The sequence below is a fragment of the Dromaius novaehollandiae genome, chromosome 2 (genome assembly GCF_036370855.1).
Source record: "Dromaius novaehollandiae isolate bDroNov1 chromosome 2, bDroNov1.hap1, whole genome shotgun sequence".
Classification (NCBI taxonomy): Eukaryota; Metazoa; Chordata; class Aves; order Casuariiformes; family Dromaiidae; genus Dromaius; species Dromaius novaehollandiae.
The window spans coordinates 110630142-110651295 of record NC_088099.1 but is presented as its reverse complement, the minus strand read 5'-3'; the positions used below and the strand labels follow the sequence as shown (position 1 = coordinate 110651295).

General features: G+C 35.9%; 1 long non-coding RNA gene across 4 annotated transcripts in view; it reads right to left on the bottom strand.

Moving 5' to 3' along the window:
• The window catches only part of LOC112992337 (uncharacterized), a 221599-nt gene that overhangs the window by 117347 nt on the left and 83098 nt on the right, over positions 1 to 21154 (bottom strand). For all 4 annotated transcript variants that reach the window (XR_010387877.1, XR_010387878.1, XR_010387879.1 and 1 more), the window contains exon 3: positions 15579 to 15697. This is a non-coding gene — a long non-coding RNA (uncharacterized LOC112992337). The remainder of the gene's footprint in view (positions 1 to 15578; positions 15698 to 21154) is intronic.

Genomic DNA, 21154 nt, shown 5'->3' with positions numbered 1-21154 from the left:
CAGGAATGATTTCAGAACATGCACACAACCCAGAATAAATATGAAGCTGCTATGATTCATTGACACAAATATTTATTTTTTTTGGAAACAATCTATATAATTTTATCACTGATTTGTCAGAAGAGAAATAATCTGAAGAAAAAAGAAGCATTTAAAACATCCCTATAAAGCAGAGGCATTCAAATAGTTCAACTATAAAATTAACATCCAAGAAAAACAACAAAATACATACAAACATAGTAAAGCAATTCACAAACACCTTCCACATCACCGCTTGCTGAACACCATTAATATCTAACAAAAAATACCAATTTCTATGAGACATCAGATATTTATATATGGGAAAGCAACAGAATACTAAGGTGCTATATTCACGTTTATTCCAAGAGGACATGATATTCTGCCATTAATGGGAGGAACCCCTAAATTCCATGGAAACATCAACTAAATACTCATTCTTCAATGAAATCTTTCTGATTACCCAAAAGCAAGTCTTCCTACCCAGCAGTTCACATGGTAGTCTGGTCCCAAACTGGAAGTCTTGTAACCCAAATTTTAACCATTGTTAAATGGAATCTTGCCTGACATGAAGCAGCACTGTGTGAAATTCATGGGAAGAAATACTTGAAGGTAGAAAGATGACTAGAAGGCAGAAAGGTGAAAAGGAAAAAGCTCACTTACTTAACTTTTAAACAGACAGAGCATCTTTTTAGTAGATGTAACTTGGTACTACAGATGATGTGAGACTACCTGGCAAAGATTTAGACCTGCCATCTTAGAAGTAAGTGTTATTTTCAGCCCTAAAGACTGTGATGCCTTGCCACACAAGAGTTGTCAAAGGTGTAAAAACATCTAATGGAAGAAATTCATCAAGAATTCCAGCATCTTGCTTTGCCCATCATAAAAGGTGCCACCCTCCAGGCAAATACCTTCGAACAAAGGACAAACCCATTCCTGCCTTTGGGACTAGACTAGATGAGCAGGGAAAAAGCATCCAAAAGAATGTTCTTCTCATTGCATATTTTGGTAATTCAGAGCTCTCACAACTTGGCTTAGACTTTGGGAAATAGATGACCATGCAGCTTTAGCCAATGACATTCCTATCTTTTTTCCTTATTTTAAGATATTCTTGATATGAGTAGCTGGAAGCATGTACTTGTTTTTTCATAGCCTGGAAAGTGTTATTTTACAGGAAATATTTTAAATACATTGTTTTGGTAAATTCTTTGACCCTAGTTGCATAATGGGCTTTCAGTGAAGGAACAGAGTCCTTTAGTATTTCAATGGGATAGAGGTCAGTTTACAGACATATAGGTGTTAATGCAATGATTTAGTTATATGAAGGACTCCAGATTTTCCCAGTAAGTCATGTCCCAAGGCCAGGCACTACTTTCCTGAGCTGCAGCTCAGGGCAATGCTGGTCCGCAGGGAACGGGAGGTACCCTGAAACAGAGGCTATCAGCTGATATCAGACCCATGCAGCAGCTCCAGTCAGAGCCTGAGGAGCACCTCACTCTCTTGTACACCAGGCATGGAGTAGCCTGAGCATTTGAAGGCAAAATGGAAGATTAAAAAAAGAAAGAAGTCCTCCCTCTGAAGGCAAAGGGATCAAAAACAGCACGTACAGTCTTTTCAATGCAAAGATAAATGCTTCTTTTTTCCCCTAAACTTCAAGATTCAATTTTTTATATACATATATATATATATATATACACACACACACATACATATATGCATACACACACACACACACACACACACACACACACACACACACACACACACACAAAGCATTCCTTATCTGCTCTGCCACCTCCAGACAAGAAGATATTTCTGCTTTTCAGAGCAACAGGTCAGAAATATGCAGTCCATATTGAAGATTCATTTAAAATTCTTGTTGTTCTTGTAGTTGTGAAGGCAAAGTTTTGTGATAAACATTCAGTCGAAGGCCTGACCCTTACACATCACTGGGGATTTCTCAATATCAGCAAACATTGTTCTACAGTCTAGCAAAAAGAAAACGTTGGTGCCAACATGTTTAATTTTTAATTGGGATAAATGCTATGTGTCCAGCAAGAATCAAGCTGCAGGCACTAAAGAAAGAATGATGGAGGAACAGATTAAGGAAGAGGGAGGGCAGGCAGAGGGAAGGCAGCCACGCGGACAGGGCAGGCTGTAGCTCTACCTTGATGGGAGGCTAGCACAAGAAGCTTGGAAACAAGTGGAGCTTTTCAGCACCACTCCGTCCCTAGCAAAGAGACCTTTCACTTAAAGAAAAGCAAATAGAGGAACATCACTTTGCTGCCAGTGCTGCCTGTTAACAGTAGGGAGACCAGTTTCACAGAACTGATTTTCAGGGGAATCTTCATTTTGGTGAGATCTTTTTCATTCCGTCCCTATAGGAGAGAATTATAAGATGTGAAACCCTGCATCTCAGCAGGTTTGCTCTGTCTCTAATGAGATAGAAGGGAAAACCCTGTCAAGACTAATACTCCTCTAGCAGAAGACCTTAAAATCAGAATGATACAGTTCTCTGCATGATGGCTTGCCCTTAGGAAATAATGCATGCTACACCTTCTCTCTTCTTTTCTCCCCACACATTTTCCCCCTCAATACTTTGTCTAGCTTGCTTTGAAGAGAGGATTGTAGCAAATTAAAAAAGAAATGTGAGAGATTAAAGGCCCTTTAAACTTCCAACCATTTTTAGATGTGAACTGGGAACATTCTTTTTTCTTTCACTGGCTCATACATCATGTGAACACACAACCCCTAAAGCAATTCTTAGTTAAATCAGGGAACCTTTGCCAGAAGTCACCTAGAAAAGATTATTTACACAAGACCTTCATTTTTTTCCAACTCCATGAAGTCCAAATATTTTGTCCATGCCTTAGATAAACAAAATTTGTATATAATGCCTTCATGCAGCAGAAATACACATACACAATTTCAAACACTGTTAACAGTATCACTCCTAGTGTGTGAAATGAGTGTCAATTTAGGTAGCATAGAGAGTTCTCCCACCATTCCAATCAATGATTATTTAAGCAAAAATCCAGCTGAGTTTCTAAAATTGATATTTTTCTAGGTAAAAATGTTTTAATTATAAAAGCCACAAATCATGCACCTTTTCTCAGCTTCTTAGAGGGGGGAAAAAACAGGGGGAGAGGGAGGTTAGTAGCCAGCATGGAGTAGTGTAGTGCAAGATATATGGATTTAAAATATAATGCAGAACTGACATGATGTGCTTCGAACACCATCTTCAATCAAATATATGTCTACTGATTTTACATTAACTACTTTTACAGTCAGATTTTGTTTGCGATTAAACAAGAAAATCAAAACAAAACAGGTACAGGTTGCAGCTCACAATGGCTCTGCAGTTAAGAACCGAGCAAAAGAGGAACAATAACAGCATCCTTGTTATTTCTGTGCCATTTTACCCCATGGTGAAAGGCATGCACCTTTTTCAATTGGCACCAATCCAAGTGCTTTAAAAGAATAGGTAAGAATAAGGTAGGATTTACAGCTGATGACAGTGAGTTTATGTGTGTGTTTATATAGACAGGCAGAAAGACAGACAATGCTTAAGAAATGGTAGCTGGAGTATTCTTCAAACCTCCCATCTAGAAAATCATTTGTGCACAGTTTTTGAAGATAAGTATTCAAATATCATCCTCTCCAGAAATAAAATACTTGGATTACAGCTGCTGTTGGGGATTAAGAATACATGAAAGAAAGATGGAAAAAAAATGGAGCTTCATGAAACAAAATTTGTGTGTTCTTCAATCCGGTTTTCAAATCTTTTGATAGGCTTAGAGACGTCACAGTAAACATAGCACTTTGTTTATTACTTAATAGCTTTTCCTAACTTCAGAAATGCATCTTAATGAAGCTGTAACATTTACAGCCTTGAAGATCTTTATTTGTTGGGTTTTACTGCATTTTTAAATTATGGGAATAGAAAAAGAAGTCTCCTGAAACTGAAGTGCTCCAATAACATGACTGGCTATATTTGAACAACAGCATAGTCAAAGTCTTTAAAAAGATAAAAAGAGCTGAGTGTCTCAAAAATATTGTAGGGAGATAAAGAAAAACTGTAAATCTATGTCAAAAAGAAAGTGACTGCAGAGGACTGTTAAATATTGTTATTGTCCACAGGAGGTGATTAGCACAGCCACCACACAATGTACTACTGATCCACAGACTCATGCTCTTCCCTGCAGGAAGGGAGTAGAGATGAGGGATACACAAATAGCTCAGCTTCACTGTTTATAATTTCATTGATACCATGCTATGATACCTGTAACAATGGAATATAATTAACTTGCATTGACTCAACTCACATGCTTCTGCTTCGACTGCCAGGTAGGGAAATGAATTAAGTAGGCATTTATAAACCATTTCAGATGATAGCCTCCAGAATGTTGATGCAGTTCCAAATTCCTAGATATGGAGGGTTTTCTGAATTTCACTTGCAAAAGTGAAAAATTCATACCATTCTCTTGCACACATTGAAATAATGTAGGAAACTTGAGTGTACACACCAGCTTCTAATTTACCACAAGTAGCTTCTCCTTTAAACACCAAAAAACAAGAAAAATATGCTTCTCATTCCACAATACAACATGAACTGGTAAAATGGGATTTTGAGTAAAGAGTGCAGTTCAGCCACATGATCTATCTCTTTGTCATTCCATTTCATATCTTTATGGGCTGTGGTGTTACTTTAAGTGTGTACAGTCTTTATTGAGTCACCTCCAAGTATTGCTGCTAACCCAAAGTGAGCTTCAGAATTCCTCTTAAAAAAAACAGACTGATCCTAGCAAATTGCTAGGAAAAAGTAACCCTAAAAAGAAAATATTACTCATGTAATAACACTTTCAGTCTTTCCATGTGTATATTTATTTGTGGAGGCAGAGAGAATAATTAGTTGGAAGGGAAAGTATCTCTAGCTACTGTGATTGGGGGACTGTAATCACTGTCATCTCTGACAAACAACAAATTCACCTTTTTAGGTGAATTTAGTACAGAAAGCCATATGAGTTCTTTCCTGATTCTTTCTACATATATATCCTGATCCCAAGAATCTGTGTAAACTGCAATGATTAAAGTTTTACTCTTATCATTAAATTGAAACAAAAATCTCATTTGCAAGCAAGGAAGGTACATAGAACTATTTCCAAAAAAAAACAAAAAACAAAAAACAAAAAAAAACCTTCCTTAGAACATCTAAAATTAACCACATAGTTTCATTCCTTCTTAGCTTTATTCCCTTCTCACGGCTGTTAAAGTATATACAAGCTGTCATCCAGTATTTTGCAATGCTGCAGTGACACATGTAACATTAACTTAAAATGCAGTTAGACTATTTTTTAAAAAAGACTCATTTTTTTCTAAACAGTAAGCACATGGGTAGATTTAAGTTAGTCTTACTTTCTTCATGTAAAATATAGGACATTCTGAAGCAACCTACCCATCAGTCAGGTGGCCAAGTATACCAAAGCCAGTGAGCTTTCAGCAGTCAATGAATTGAGGCCAAGATGCCAATGTAATTTCATCTAATGCAGGGTAGAGTCCTCCCACCCAAGGTAATGCATCACTACGATGTAGCAGACAAACATACAAATCCAAATGTCCAATTTGCTTTATGAGAGCACCTAAACCAAGACCAGTTTAACTTCAATAGCTGGTTTATTTAATAGAATACTTATTCTGATAGCATTCACAAAATTTCTTTTTTAAAGTCTAGGCACATAGCAAATCCATTAAGCTAAACTTATTTTTAAGCTCCTGTAATGAAAACAATATTAACCAAGGAAAATACATGTGCCTTCTTCCAATAGTACTTCATTTGATACCACTGAGAAGAAAAGTAAAACAAACAAAAAAGAAGAATCACCTCGTGCTACTGGAGCGAAATATGAGGAAATCACTCTTTTTTTTTCAATTAGCAGCTGAGCAAGTTTTCCATATTGTTTTTTGCACCTGTTTCTTCACCAAAATTCTCTCTCCTACAGGTTTCTTATTCTCATGCTAGATTTCCTTTTGCTGTACTGAGTCCATGCTAGGAGTTTCACTTTGTTTAATATTGACCAATAATAAATAATAAACTCTAGGTAAATAAAATGGACAGGATAGCATAAACAATGTTGTCTCGATGTTAAATGTGCAACAGTTCCCTTTTAAAAGCTCATCAGTCACCCCTGCCTAAAGACAGGTTCAGCAGTTGACCATCAGAATACTTAAGGTCCATTTAATGCTTGTTACTTTAGTTATGTTTGACTGAGCAGTCACATTAGAATTATTACGGAAAAGATATGGTCTTGTCCTTTCTCTTGCTCTGGTGCACATTTGATTGCTGTTCAAGAACCTAGCACAGCAGAAAATTATTCACTTTTTCTTTGGGGGTTTCTTTTACTGTTTAGCTTCCTGAGCTGGTTCACAATGGGATCAAATAAGCAGCAGCTGAAACGGTCATGAAACAACACCATGTTCATAGGATTATTAAAAATAAGCAGGGTAGAGCATTTTATCTTTTATTACTATAATAGAAACAGTCCTGTAAAGCAAAACCTTGCTGTGATTTTTATCAGCTCTTCTTCACTCATAATATTACCTTGAATGAACAAGATGACCAAACTCCTGTGACAAGGTATATGTCTTGGGGAAAGTTCTGAAACCGAGTTCTTCCAAATACAGTTGGAGTATCTTATTCTATAACTTCTACATTATCTTCCCCATTAGGCTCACTATAACAGGAGAAGTACCTTAGCTAAATCAGAGCAGCTTAAACTCAAAAACTCCTTGTAAAAGTCTCACCTATGTCAATATATCACCATGAAATGTAAACATATTTCAGACCAATTAATTAATGCATTAAAACTTATACTTAGTTGCTATCCAATTAAAAAAGCCAAGTGTTTTTGTGATCAAAGCCCAAAGAGCTTCTCTTAAGCCAATTGATATGTTCCTCACAGCTTCCTTCACAGCCTCATTCCAGTGACTTTACACAACTACAGCTCCCAAAAGTGTTCATCTGCTCACTGCTTATACCCTGCCCACGTTATAAAACTATAACTGTGCTATTAATTTTGAGAATAAGCATGACAATTTTTAACAATAAGCATAGGCACATTTTATAGATCCAAACATACTCTTCTAGAAATAACCTTTTCCAAGTGTTTCCTACTTTGTGAAAGTATATCTCCATCACTGTCATCCCAATAAATTTGAAACAAAAATTAAACTGGAAAAATCTAAAAGATACGACACAAGGAGAAATTTTCTGGTGAAATAAACCAAGCTATTTAAAATTGTGCAAATAATTCATAAACATTTTGGTTAAAAAAGAGTTACACTTATTAACGTCAAGGAAATTTATGGTCAAAACACAATAATGAAACAAAATGGTCCAGTTCTACCTGCATGGTAAACCATCAATATCCAGATAAATCGATTCTCTTATTTCAGTCTACAAGAGGACTAATTTTGAATGTAGAGCAACCCAGCTGCAAACTGATGCCAGACGATAATCTAAAGACACTGGTCTGCTGAAACTGTCAATATCAAAGAGCTCAGGGAAGAAAGCAAGAAATATTGAGGATTTCCTTCCATGCCATATGGCGAACAGGGACCTGCTTTGTTTTCCGTTCACTGCTGGCCCTGTGGTCCCGCAGACTCAGCTCTGAAGAGCGGCAGGAGGAGGGCTGCCTCTCTGCTTCATCCTCCCCCCGTTTTCCAGAGCATTGGATCAAAGCTCCTGGGTGGCCTCAGTCAGGAGGCCTTTTTTCAGAGAAGCTTTGTAAAGTTTGTTATAATGCAGAGGGCCACCAAAACTTGGTGCAGTGACAGCTAGAGTGATGGAAAGAAGCCGCCCTGGGAGGGCACACCAGACAGGGAAAAAATGTCTTCTGAAAGCTTTTTATTTTCCTTCCATTCTCCCTAAAGGGCGCTGTTCTCCGTTTCGGTTCTCCCTCAGAGAAGCCTCTGTACATCAAAGCACTGGTGCACTTGGAGTGCTGATACTTGGAGGTGCTGATCTTACTGCAAGTTCTCACTCGCTTTTCACTGGCTGCTCTTTCAAGGAAAAAGAGAACGTATCTGGCACTCCAAACTGCTCTCCCACGCAACACTTAAAGTTGTTTTTGATTTGTGATGGATTATTATGGAATGTTTGTGTCATATTTGAAGCTTCCTTTTCTAATGGTGCCAGTTTATTCCTCCCTTTATTTAAGACTTTAAATATGCTGTCATGTAAATTGGGCTAAAGAGGCTCACTGACTTCACTAATTGTTTTTTTTTTTGGCTAATTAAATATTTCACCCTATCAAACTGGCTTGTTATTAGACTCTAATTAGCTTGCCTAAAATCATAAGGGTAGGGGGTGGGCAACAGTTACTGCATTTTTAATCGGATGAATGGAACAATTTTACATTAAGAACATATGAATTGCCTGGAAGGGTCAAGGTTAATCAAAGCTAGGATCTTGTCATTGGCATTTGTTAGCTCTCTATTCATAAAGAAATAACTTTAAGCAGCATGTAATATCCTTGAACCATTCTCTCTCTTGTTTTGCACAAACACATATATGCATAGCTTCCTAGAGTTTGCTAGTCACTGCTCTTTGGCTGCTTTTCAAGGCAAAGAATAAATATATCTAGCTCTCTAAATTTATTCTTATCCTGGGCTCAGATAGTTGTATTTCAAGATGTAAATGTGTTTCTAAGTCTTAACATTTCCTTTTTATTATTAACTTTAGGTATAATTCTTGATGCTTTTGAGATTCATATAAATGTTAAATCTCTTTTTTTTAATTTTAATCTAAATTCTTAGCCTCAATGACCCCCTTTGGCTTTTTTTATACAGCTAAATGACAATAAGTGAGGCTTGAACCTTTGAAAATTCGCCTCTTTGTTCACAAGCACAGATTTTTAAAGCTAGAAGGGGCCATTATAATCATCTAGACTTTCTACAGTATGAAGCCCTCAGTAATTTTGCACAGCTTCTTTTCAAATAATAATATCTTTTAAATCAGCCTAAATTAAAAAAATCTCCAGAGATAAAGAATCCACCATACTTCCCTTTCCTTAAGCTATGCCTTCCAGTCTGTCTTTCACACCCCACTCAATATTTTAAATGTATTTACTGTGCTCCACATTTATTTGTCTCCTTTCTAGGTTAAAACGATTTTTTTCCTGTGATTTCCTTAAGAGGTTTCTGTGTGCAAAGCTCAAAGACTCAAGTTTCATTTTTTCCTGAAAAAAGCAAAGGTTCCAAACCAAATAAAATATTTACACATCTTTTATTGAATCATGGCCTCTATGTTTGCCTAAATCCAACTCTGTAATTGATTCTGTTGGAATTTATCCATGGGTCTTCCTCTGTTTAACTTTTGACTTTTCCAAATTGAAGGGAATATGATTCAAAAGCTCTAATTCCAGTGTGCAAGATAGGACTTCATAATTTTACAAATAAAAACAAGAAGAGTATTGCTCAGGTAGTTTATTAATTGGCAAATACACAATTGCAGCACCTCTAAACACCTTCAGTTTATTGCCCTCTTATCTGCCTTTCTTAAATACATTAGGAGAAAAGTACCTAGCCAAAAATGTCAAAGTTTTCTTATACAGGCAAGTCTTCCAAAACTAGGAAGCCAATGGAATAAACTCAGACTTGGTAACAAACAGATGGGCATGTTTCCTTCTCTTCAAAGATTCTTCCTTTCCTTGTTATCTTGGCCCAGGAATTTAATGTCTTATATGTAAGGGTGGCATATTTCTCACCTCCATACTTCTTTTAATGAAACAAATGTTGCTCACATTAAATAAATGAATAAATAAAATAACTGAAAGTTTAAATTGTGTATTTAGTCCAGAATGAGCATCTCATATTTAAATAACAATTTCAAGAATGGAGAAGATGGACTGTGATTCAAGTGTCCTAATACTATAATAAGCTTGGTCCAAGATTACATCCAGCTTTTGTAAGTTTATTTTCTAGTTTCAGATGAGGTCAGACAAGTGGAATTCTATGAAACCCACAGTATTCCTACTATTTTGAGAATAGTTCCTGAGTTTTGAGTTTAGTCACACACTCAGTGAAGTTTAGTTTTGACTCGGGTTTATAGTCAAACAGTACCCTGAAACGTAAAGCTGTTTGTGGGCTGTAAATACTATTCCTTCAAGTACAACCTAATTTTCAATCTTTCTTATTCTTAAAATATTTTATTTATTAAAATATTATACTATAGTATTATCTTTCCATTGTATCTTAATAACCTTATATCTTAATAATAAGTATCATGTGCGCAAATCCCACAGATAAGAATAAAACGTATGCCAAAACTAAGTGAATGGTTTAGTGTCAGGTTGCAAAGATGATATCCTTTAGATTGAGGCATGTGCCCTCTATTTGAGCTACACTGATGTGTTTAGAGCTGTGCATTTTCACCAGTTAAGAATATGCCTCCACTAACCCTTGTTTTGCATCTTCCAAATTTGACATTTTCACCCTGATTCTTGTTCTTCTAGGAGCAGAGAGGGTAAAAAAGGTGAGTGGAACCAGCACTGTTGTGACCTCTGAAATCAAGACAGGCTCTGGCCTTTGGTTTTTTTGACAGAACAGCATCACTCCCTGTTTATACCCTGCTTTTTTTTTTTTTTTTTTTTTTTTTTTTTTTTTTTTAGCTAAGAATTAATCTAGCTCCAGGGGAAATAAATAGACAAATAAATAAACTATCAAATGGTGTTTTTACTTCTGGCAGCTGCAGCAATCAGATTTTTATGCATAAGGTTCCATTGCTGATGAGGAATAATTTATTACATTGAAGAATAGTTAATACCACTGACAAATAATAACAAAAACAATTAAATGGGAAAAAAGAATATGAAAGTAAAAAGCATTTCTATAAGCAATTACTGTTTTTGCTTTATCTCTAAGAAAGTGCTTTGTGGATTAATATGACAGCAGCTAGAGTTAAGATGTCACATAAACATCAAAAACATGACATTTAAAGTATATTCTTAAAGTTTTAAACTGGAACAAAACTTTTATTTAATTATTCTTCAAATTTATTACCTATTGGAACTGCATTCTGACTCAGATGAGCAGCTTATTTTTAATTCATTGGATTCATCTGTGCTTTTGTATTTTTAATTTGAAGGGTAGAACAGAAAAAATCCAGTGCAGGCAGATGCCAATTTTAATATAATGTTCTCCTACTTTGGGGACTTCATTAGCTGTGCGGGTTACTCAGTGATGCCACTCAGACTATGTAATTGACAGTAAATAACTCTCTCTCAGTTGCCCTCTTCTATTCACTAAAGAAAGCTGTACCACAAGAAAATCCATTGAATTTGAAATGGAAGGAAACAAACCAGGCACTTCAGATATCTCAAAACTCAGTTCATTACCAAAACTTAATGCCATCTACTAAAGACACATGGGAGAAAGATGATTTTTCAGGTTAAAAGTGTATTTCTTAGCATAGAGGTCTAAATTTTATTTATAATATGCAAACTAAAAAATTGAGCAGGATGAAAAGTGATCAGTCAAATGCAGAAGCAGTGAAACCTGCTTCTACAGCAACAGCTGTAGTGAACTGTATCTGCCCACAAGGTTCATATGTTTTGATCCTTTCTCTATTTTACTTCTCCTTCCACTGCTCTCTCGCATCCTTCACGCTTTTTTTCCCTCCTTTTTGTATTCCTCTCTCTGTGACAAAATATCAGTGAAAGTTTCCTTGCAATTTGCTTATCTGGACATGTCAAATTACAAATATTTTCATATAAGAACAATATTATACATCAGTACAGAGTGCTTTATGCTGTAAAGTTAGAGGGCTGTGATGTAGTATTATTGCCTTCAAATACAAGTATATCGGTGCTGAGCTTTAGTGACCAGCACCAAGATAGGACAGAGTGAAAGAACAAATAGAAGAAGAGGCAGATAAGGAGCTAGTTTACCTCTTGGCCCACTCCACTGCTATTTAACCTCCAAAAACCTTGCTGTGTTTCCTCAGCACATAGATCTGCTCTCGCCCTTGGGCGGCCTTCACTCAACTCATATACTTCCAAGCAAAGCGTCCTGCATGGCACAATTTGGGTGATATTTTCTGGGAACATCTGGTCCATACTCATCAACTTCAGCTGTAGCTATGATTTGTTTAAAAAAGGACTAGGAACAGATTTTTTACCTTTTCTTAATGCTTTCTTTCCAGAGTACTTACACATCGAGCCTGAGATCAAGACTACTATTTCTGATTTAAAACTTACCAGGTCAGAGAAAGAGCGCAGGCTGCTCAGGGTAGTCACCATGGCTGATTTAATCTCCAATTCTAGTCTTTTTTCCCAGCTCTTCAAATTTGGAGTTCATATACATAGTTTCAGAATTCTGGTATTCCTTGTCAGTTTGAGTTTCTCTATGTTTACATAAGCGTGAAATGGCTTAACTCCAATTTTACAGTCAGTCCAAGTCCTAAGATAAATCAATGCTTCTGAATCAGGGACATCTGAAGAATCATTTGAGATTAATTGCTCCCCCCCCCAAAAAAAAAAAAAAACAAAAAACCACAACTACATCTTCTGTCTTAAAGGGACACTCTTTTAAACAAACGTATCTATTCAGTAAATGCCCTGGGTAAAAGACAAAATGACATTCATACTCAAAGACTGACCACGAAGTCCAGACTCTTAGACTAGTGCTGCTCCCCTCCTCTTGTCTGTATTTTTTACCTGCACACCTCTTTTCTTGGATGTACAAACGTGGAGTTACTCCATTTTATAATTTCCTTCTCCAGAGAGCCATAATAGTTAATATATAGGGCAGTCAAGTTTTGAAAAGTTTGTCAAAAACAATCACTTTGTTAATATAGAAAACACACAATTCAATTAAAGACACTTATCTGTTCTTCCTTATTCTGGACCTTGTCAGGTTTGCTTTAAACTATTTCTCTCTTTCTCCAAAATGTCTGTCATGTCAAAAGTATTTGGCAAAGGCCTGCTGTTATAAACTGATAGGACACTTAACAAACATTTGACCCAAGTTTCCCAATAAAATTTATTTCACAGTTAAATAATATACACATAAGAAAATTTTTGTATGAATGATCTGCATTGTTTCTCACTGACACATAAGGACCTTGGAGAAAACAGCTTCCTATTTCAGCAAGAGCTATAAAATGCATAGCTCTGAACCAATACTGATCTCATCCTACTGCTTCAAGTATGCTCAGAAATGTTGAAGGGGTAGCTGTAAGGGGCTCAGCTGAATTGGGCATCATCCATCCTCCTGCAGCCAACATCAGCTCTGTGCTGGGTGCTCTGGTGACTTGGGAAAACCAGCGGCATGATCTCAAGCTTTGCCTGGCAGGACAAACCTGAGCCAGGTCATGCAGTAGTGCAAAGATCTGGTACTCAATCCAGTAATTAAATAAGTGCTGAAAGGGATGTTGTGTGGGACTTCCATAACTCTGCTCTGGAAGTTAGAAGTGCAAACCCAAATCCCTAAGTTGTGCCTGCACAGATGCCTACCTAGGTTGTCATAACACCTAACGGTTTCTTAGTTGTCAAGAGAAGGAGGATGTTAATAGAAAGTGTTTTGCCACTGATGGACAAATTTTTACTATTTAATCTTCCTTAATCACCTCTGTACTAAAAAAAAAAAAAAAAAAAAAAAAAAAAAAAAGCAGGACTTGATCACATTTTCCTCTCTTTTAGACTATTCTGTGCTTCTGGATGTTAAAGGGGATACATTGCTGCTGGAATGTCAAAGGACATCCACATTCACTTACAAATAACAAATAGTTCTTTAGACCTCATGTATAATTATGTTTATGTTTTTATAATTAAAATCAGAATTTTATATGATAGAACCGGTTAGGATACTCTCCTGAGAAGCTTTTTTTTTTGGTATTAAGTGGCTTTAAAAATGCTCATAATATCTACATAATTTTCCCCTTCCTGCTGTGGCCCACAATGTTAGTCACTGCAAATCTACTCTCTGCTGTAAATTGATAATGTACGTTAGTAGTGGACAAAGTCTTTCTTCATGAAACAATGATGGTAAAAATTCATTACATGTATTTGTATGAAGTAAATACAATCAAAAAGTCATAAATAAAGCTACAAATATATATATATATATCTCATGTGAAAGCCTATATTACAATGGCTCTTTTCTGGAGGAAATCCCCTATTCTGTAGGTTCCAAAATGGGCCTTCGTCATATTATCAATTTTTGGCATAAAATCTCAGATTTATCAGCAAAGGAAAGGAACAGAAAAAGGGAAATGGTAAGCTGTATTTGTCTATGAATAAAGTTTGTTAAAGTACATCCTATAAAGAAGTTTATAGTCAATGAAATCACAAGTATTTTATCAAGGTGTATTTGTACCCTAGAACGCTGCTGTCTTATTGAGCCTTGGTTAATACCAGGTATTAAAACAAAATATCATATCAACAGGATGAACAAAGTCAGAAGACAGTTGCCACTAATTATAGTGTTCTGCCAGAAGTGAGCCAGCAAAAATAAAATAAAATAAAATAAAAAATAAAAATCTAACATGAAAAAAGCCATTAGAATGGATTAGAATGGACTTCTTTGCTTCTTGCTGCAAGTCCTTTCCCGCTGAGAGCAAAACAGCACGCCAACAAGAAAGGCTCGAAGAGCAGCTGGCAGTCCAATAACATCCTAGAGCTGCCAATGCTGTCCACATATCTCTCCACGTGAGGTTTTTAGAGAATCCTGATACTGTAATGCATTGGAAAAAAGACATCCCTTTTCAAGGCCATTCTCCACAGAAGAGAAATACATGGTTAATGTTAAGAAAAAACACTCCCCCTTAAACTTCTGTAAGCCAGAAACTAAGGAAAGAACCTCTTCAAACCAAAAGTAATACAACAGCTCATAAACAACATGTTTAGGCGATACCCAATTTAAAAAGAATTGGAAAAACTGAAATTGGAAAAATTGAAATTGGAAAGAAATATGACACAAGATTATCATAAACTATCATTTTGTAGCTCCTTGATAATTCAGTTAAATAACAGTATTTTAATTTTTCCACATAGACTTGTGATTTAATGCTTATATGTTCAGTGGGCATTACTTTATTATTAAGGGCAAAATGAAGATTGAGGACACTTATGAAGAAATAATGTATTATCACGTAGCTCATTTCAAATTACATCATTAATTACCAGACAATTGAACTTTTAATGATGCATTAAATAGTTAGCAGTGTTTATGCACTAAGGAAGATGATAATGAATACCATAATAAGTAGGTATTATTAATAGTTTAATAATTTAATATAGACATTCATTTTGAATTTTCATATATTCATTAAAAGCTTTTTGTTTTGTTAATAGTCCTGCCAAGCAATACATTTAAGTCTAGCTTTCTTACAAAAAACATTTATTACATAATTACTATGACTAGCAAACATTTATTAATGCTTTTGTTCTCTATTTCTTGTAGGCAGTGAATTAGGTTACTTCATATTTGACCATGCTTTTTGTAGAATCACTTTTGCCCTTTCCACATATTGACATTTACGCTTTGCCCTTCAAAGGACTTACAGGCCATGTCTGACGTAAGAAAAAAAACATAAATGTTTGCAAGACTTGAGCTGCAATACTTTCCTCCTTTCTTTGGCTTCTCCTCTTCTTTCTTACAAAATGAAAGCCATTTCTGCATTCTATAGAGAAAAAAAATGAGAAAACAAGATTTTAGGGGGAGTCAGGATCATAGCTAATATCAGATATAAATTTAAAATGGAAAAAATAAGTTCCTTCCCATATCCAGCCAGCTTGTCACTAACAAAACAAAATAAACAAACACAGTCTGTTTGCTTTGAAAAGAAGAATACCTTGGGTTTTCAAACTTTTGATGAAAGTGTTCACTTTTTTGTGGGGAAAAAAAAATGTTATGTTCTGTGAAACATCTCCATAGAAAAATTTCTATGAGCCATGGCATAAATTACTGTATTTTTATATATTTCATTTAGAATGCATCTTTTTTGAAAGCACTCTGTTCAAGGCATATTTTGTGTAACTGCTCATTCTCTTTCTACATTTATATTCAAATTCTTCATTTAGCTTGTACTTCTATAGGCTATGCTGAACCTTCAATTGTCAGTGGAAAAAATAGCATAGTTTGATTCCTATCCCGTAAGTTATCTGTCTTTCCTATGTGGGTCATTGTCTGACTTGTAGATAGGAGGCTGCCTCAGTAGAACTGAAATCCACCAAATCGAAATAAGTGATCAACACCCTCTCGCATTTTACCTGCCCTGATTTTAACATTAATGAGCTTGTGAAGATCTGTTCTCTTTTACATCAAGAACTTATGACTCCAGATCAACTTCAGTTCAGCAGTTGGTCATTTTACCACTATAAAAATCCAAAACTTTAAACCAGAATATAGGCATTCAAATTAAAATGAATTCAGTAGTTTCTAGAAGCAATACTTATTGAATAAAATTCCTGTCTGTCTTTGGCAGTGATAAGTAAAATGTAAACGTAGGAAGAAAATCAGATTTCTGAATTTTTCTCTGAAATAAATAAACATTTCTGCACTTATCAAACTGTTCTTCTATGGCACAAAAATATCGCAGGAGGGTTTGTTTCTTTTTTTTTTTCCCTTTTTTCACAGTAGCAAACAATTGCTGTCTGTCTCTCATCTAGTGTTCAAGAGAGAGTCGAGATAGGAGGTCATTTTCTGTCAGTCCACAACTCCATTCTTTGGCTGATATTTCAAAAAAGGGTCCAGTGATTATGAACTCTCCGGAACTTAAAACCTGTCTGCTACCAGGAGACCATCAACTAATTCTGCACAGTTTGCTAAGCTGCCATCAGGTCATAACTAGCTAGTGGCTGTCACTGTCCTACTGACCTAGAGCAAGCCAAATCAAACAGCCTAAAGGCAATAGCTTCCATTATCTCTGATGACCCTCTGAGCTGTCTGGTCCACAAGTAAAAAAAAGTCTAGTAGATGAAAAATGAACAAACAAACAAACAAAAACAAAAAAAACACAACCAAACAAACAAAAAACACCCTAATCTTGGCCACCAACAGAATTAAGGATGCAATCCTATTACACTCAAAGATAAACAGCAAACAACATTTACCAGGATGCATTCTTTGAGTATCTGAATTTAACATTTCATCTCTCTTGCTACTACCTAGTCCCTTTCGTTTCCTGGCTATCTTGCTGTTGAATATTTTAGTCAATAGGTGGCAATGCCTACTCTATTACATTTCTTGCACAGGCCTTTCTGATGCTTGTGTATTTGAACTATCCCCCTATCACTTTGCCCCTATATTAGCAAGGTATTTTTATTCCACTTGGGACAGAAAAACAAACAACAAACAAACAAAAAGAACCCCAGTCCTCTCGGCCCCTCTCCCCCAAACCCTGGGTTAAAAAAGTAGCAGTATGACGTTAACATCCTCTATTTTCAGAGCTGGCTTTACCACCATTTATGCATTTTTGGACACTTTCTTTGCCTCTTTCTCCAAATTCTCATTAATTTTCACCCAGTTGTGTTTAATCATATTGTGAAGCATTCTTACCAAAAATGTCTCCATTTTAATCTTCATCTACATTTTGGTATGTAAATAATTTTGAAAGAGAGTATCTGTTTAGTCTCAGGAAAGGTTCAGTCATGGTTGCACTGCATTATAAAGAGTCTGAAAAGGTACTAATTGTTAACTAATGAATTACTGTTCAGAAGCTAGCCAATCCATAAATATCTTAATGAGATTTCTAGAGGTGCATTGTAAATGGAAAATGGGGCTTTCTTATTCCTTTTTCTCACAACCCATGATTTACATTAAATATATCCATGTTTCTTTGGCATTAACTTAATCCTGAGAGGTCAGTCTCAAGACAGCATTTTGGCAAGATCTTTACATTTTTCCCCACAGATAAATGAGTGTTAGATAGCATCAAAGATTTATCCAGCCGCGATCCTTTTTCTGACAGTGGTTAATAGAAGATGATATGGAAAAGAATCTTTTCTCCTTTCTTCTGGTAATCTCTTGCAGCTCCATCAATCTATAGACAAGGGACTTCCTGAGCCAGAAATTATAAACTATCCTGTTTATTAAATTAAACACTCTTCAGTGAAGGAATATCAGTAGAGCTAATAATATCAGCAAGAGCTTGGCTCTTCCTGATACATGGCTATGACAGCCAGACCTCACTGGAGAATGGAATTAGAATAATCTTGATAATTTATTGGTTTCAGAAAAATTTATTCATTCTAAGTTCAATGAAGGCAAGCACAGAAGTACTATATTCAGGCGTATTTCTTTCAGTTGCTGTGCTAGTTTAAGAGGTTGCTGAGTCCTGACTGCTTCTTTCTGTTTGTGCTGTTTCTCCAGTTGTGCTCCAGAACTAGGTGTAGGGCTGCATACGAGCCCTGAGCTAACCTGGATTAAAAATAATCATTTTGACAAGGTTAGTTTTAAAATTCTGAATCAGTTCCCTGATTCCAGTAATGGTTCCCAATGCTTTTCAGTTGAATTTTCAGTCCTCAACTGAAAATTTTGTAGGGGTGGACAGTAAGCATTACAGCATTTGTTAAAAAAAAAAAAAAAGAAAAAGAAAGAAAAAACTATGGAAAATTGTTACATATAACAACTGGTTACCACATCACCATTGTATTTTTCTAGTGAGATAGAATGACAAAGAAAGATTTTAAACAGGTTTATAGAGTTCTGGTGGGGATGGAGCTCCTTCTGAGGTAAATTCACTCCTTCTGATTCAGTTCTTCATGTTGCTCTGTAATAATGCAAGTAAGGAAGGCCAGCACAGAGGGTAGAAACACCAAAATATGTATATAAATTATTGCCCTTGAAAACAGGGGAAGGTGAAAAAAGTATGTAAACATTAAACTGGAAATCACTACTGAAAGACTACCAATATTATTAAAAGGATGATATTAAAAAAAAAAAAAAAAAAAAAGTGAATGATACTAAATCACATAACTGTCATTCAGAGGCATAGGAAGTAATTGTTTCACACTAACCATGACTTACGAGTTTTCAACAAATTTCTGTGTCCGTTGTGGGGCATTACATTTCGAGAAGAATGTAAACAGCTGCATGGGGCAAGGGATACAACAGTAAGCTCATAAGAGATGTCTTATGAGAAAAGTTAGAAAGAAATTCTGATTTGTTTTAGGGAAAAAAAAGGAACAGTCTTCAAACAAAGTTGCTTCAAAGAGGAGAAGGTATTATCCTACTCACAATGACCAATGAGACTGATTACCTGTAAGAGCAGTTTAAGTTAGATATTAGGAAGAACACTTTAACTTTCTTTTCTTTAAGAAAGAAACATTTAAGGCATTACAGTGAGAAAGCTCTATCAAGTAAGTTCTAGGCATATTTTGAGTCAGCTTCAGAGCAGGAGAATTCATAAAATATTCTTTTCAGATATCTTCTGAAAACTCCAGGTTTCTAGAATCTCCCTCCCTGTCCCCTACCCAGGAACTTTTGTAGCCTTACATACTGATTTCCTTCCTTCTTCTGATATAGACCCTAGACTTTCTACCTGCCACTGTGGTTCTGCTAGCTTCAATTCTCGAGCACTTTGGGGCAGTGTCAGAAGAGGACATGGACTGCTAATGAGGTATTCTAACAAGTGCAGTTAGAAAAATACAGGTCCATTTTATTTCCTCTTTACTTCCTTCTTTTAATAAAAGAAGATCAAATAATTACAAAACCCCAGCGATCTCAAAGGTGATGTACTGTTAATAATGAAAAATCAGTAAGTTCCCAATTGTGGTTCCCATAACAACCAGGTGATGCTGCTGAGATGAAATTGGCCTCTTGAGCAGTGATGCTTCCTAAATCTCAAAGTGCTACTTGACACCCATAGTCTTATCACAAGGGAGAATCTTGGCTTTAGTTCTTAAAATAACCCAACGAATACACAGATACAACCTCAACATAAAGTCAACAGAACAGGCTGAGAGAGAAGGCCTCCACTGAAAAATTGCAGAGTAAATACATACCTGTACCTATGAGGGCAAATCATAAATGTTGCTGTGAAGCCATCCAGGATTCAACATAAATAACAATGTGCTACTTAAAACCTGAGTAAGAGCAACTTTGCCCACCAGGTTAATACATGTTTACCTCCAAGAGCACATGGTCTTTGTATCCTGGGTGGTAGTTCACAACCACTCCTAAAAATAGGACCTGGAAGTACACAACAAGGTATCCTGATCAGAAACACACTGTTATGTATTGCAAGATGTTACACGCACCAGAAAACTTCCATCCCAAAAGCTGGCTTCTAAGGGACTGATACTTTTGTGAAATTACAGAACTCCTGAGAAACCTCAGTTCTATGTAAGCATCCTACATGTCAAATTGAATGCTGGAAAAGTAGCTGAGATGTGCTGACAGAGTTTTCTTTAGAAATTGCATGGACTCAAGTATTTTCTCATTTAATCATTATTATTATTATTATTACTATTATTATTATTATTATTATTATTAAGTTTTTGTAGGTGCAGCTGCTGTTCAAAAGCTATCTATATATACATACACATATATGTATACATACAAGATACCTAGATTATAAGGTGCCAAAATATTAGTCTTAATGTCATATGTTCTCCTTCAAACTAAAAAAAAAAAAAAACCCTGTGTATTTGTGCTGCCTGTGATTTTTCTGACACATAATTTACATAGACAAGATAAATTCAGAAACTGAGATGCTTATCACTTCTGCTGAAGAAATAGCTACTTGAGAAGTGTCATGATTTTGTCCATCAGTATTTAGTTGGCCACTCTCCATCTTCTAGCTTAAATGATCCTGGTTTCTTTTTCACACAGCACATTTTTGTGAGTGAGAAATCTAGAAGAGTCTTAAGACTGTATCTATAATTAAAATTAAAGCTTTTCTTGAATGGACTATGTTTCATATTTCACAGTCTAGCTGCAGTTCCAGAATAACTGAAGGAGGATTAACCTGAGGGTAATGGAGTCCCATCCTCTTAGGGGGAAGTACTGCTCCTGTGTTGATGCTCTTGTGATCACACAGTCAGGTGGTTCAAGCGATCTGGCCAAAACTTAAACACAGCTGAATCAATTTCTTCTTGAATTGACAACTCCAGTTTTGTGAGAAGACATGCAAACT